The sequence below is a fragment of the Triticum dicoccoides genome, unplaced genomic scaffold (genome assembly GCF_002162155.2).
Source record: "Triticum dicoccoides isolate Atlit2015 ecotype Zavitan unplaced genomic scaffold, WEW_v2.0 scaffold166662, whole genome shotgun sequence".
In the NCBI taxonomy this organism is placed as follows: domain Eukaryota; kingdom Viridiplantae; phylum Streptophyta; class Magnoliopsida; order Poales; family Poaceae; genus Triticum; species Triticum dicoccoides.
In genome coordinates, this window is record NW_021219271.1 from 4,699 (window position 1) to 6,391 (window position 1,693).

General features: G+C 37.9%; 1 long non-coding RNA gene across 1 annotated transcript; it reads right to left on the reverse strand.

The window, feature by feature from the left end:
• Positions 1–808: 808 nt before the first annotated feature.
• LOC119344371 lies at positions 809–1,330 on the reverse strand. Its single transcript, XR_005166615.1, has 3 exons — positions 1,243–1,330; positions 1,087–1,162; positions 809–1,011 (listed from the first exon to the last, which is right to left on the reverse strand). It is a non-coding gene; the product is annotated as an uncharacterized LOC119344371 (long non-coding RNA).
• Between the last annotated feature and the right edge of the window lie 363 nt (positions 1,331–1,693).

Genomic DNA, 1,693 nt, shown 5'->3' on the forward strand with positions numbered 1-1,693 from the left:
AGTTTAGCAAAGGTAAGTTATGGTGTAAAAAAACTAAGGTAAGTTGCGTAACAACACTTAGGTCTCCTGAGAATCACGATCGTCAAAAATATATAGTTCCCGTTTCTTTGAAAAATAGCCAAAAGAACTGGACCGCTTTTATTATTGGTTGTAAGTAAATCACTGGACCTCTTTTAGGATGAAAATTGGTTCTAAAGTCAACTAGTATTGACTATTCACACGTGAAGTATTTTCCTCTCTCTTGTGAAGCTATTTTATTGCCCATCCGTGCTCATACCTTTTTTCCTCGTATATGTGAGACCAAATTTTGTTGATAATATTGAATCATGTCTGGTGCTACTCAAGATGGCATGACACCATGGTTTTCGCTTCGGTGAGATTTCGATGAAATAACTGAATTTCATTCATTTCAGCACTCAATGCAATATTTGCCTTTCGGCCAAAATATTTGAGCCTTACTGAATTTCGGCCAAAATATTTCAGCACTCGCTGAAATTTTTCTGGAACTTCTAACTAGCCATGTTAAAAAAATTCTAAAACTTCTAACTAGCGACGTAATTGTTCTGAATCTTGTCCAGACTCCGACGAAACTTAAATATAAATTTAAGAATACAGTTAACCTTTCTAAGCTTCAAATTCTTGTCAAAAGCAAATATATGTTTCAGCGTCTCCCATGCAGACCAAATTTATTTGAAGAATAGTATTTGGAACTAGTACTGTGAAGTATTACAACTTGATTAATCCGCAATGGACTAAGAACATGGCTAGGAAACCTTCTTCAGGACTAAAACCAAACCACACCCTACTCTACCGCTTCATAACCAAATGTACACTCCATATCTAAGAATGGACCATTGCTGGATTAAATGCTTGCATCTTCATGATCTTCAATTGCAGTTGCATCCGATAGGCTAGCATTGTACTCTTCAGCCTTTTCATGGACTTCAATTTGTTGTAGGTCGAATTAAGAAGGACAACAGGCAGCTCTCTTCTATAATTGTCGATGTATGCCTGCATGGGAGGATATGTTAGTATCGTTCCATATGTTTACTAAATTGAGAGAATTTTAGGTGTTACTCTGCATACTTGGTCATAATGCAGTCTAAGATCTTCTCCCATAAAGAATTCGATGTTCTTCAGCATGTAGAGTGCACAAGAAAAACTACAACAATTAATTCTGTTAGCAGCATTTCACGTATTAACAATGAAAAACATAATTAGAAGCTAATATTGTTGACTGACTTGTCATCTTGTCTTGGCACACGCACATGCTTTACTGTCCATTGGGTCACGTTAATGTCTTGCCATGCATGGCTTTGTGGTCCATTGATTTGCAGCGATGCTCTCATATGTGCTTCCACCCCACGTATCTGCCAAAGTCCATGGTATGAGAAGTTGCTCAGGGTTCATGGCTAGGTATGATGCTAAATCCTGTGTTATATTGAAAGACGTTTAAAATCTCACCACGTGAACCACTTGTGTGCGTTCTAGGTAGCCGAAAAGTGAATCAAGAATCTGAATCTCCCTCCTTCTGGGGTTTACGACCACAAGGAACCAGTGGGTGTTCGCCATGTTCGTAGGCAGTAAAACCTGGACAGCAAATATGATTACATCAACATGCATAATAATTAGAAAAATAAATGTGTTTATGTCATGGTGAGATGGTACCAGATCATGTCTGAGGTAGTTGTCT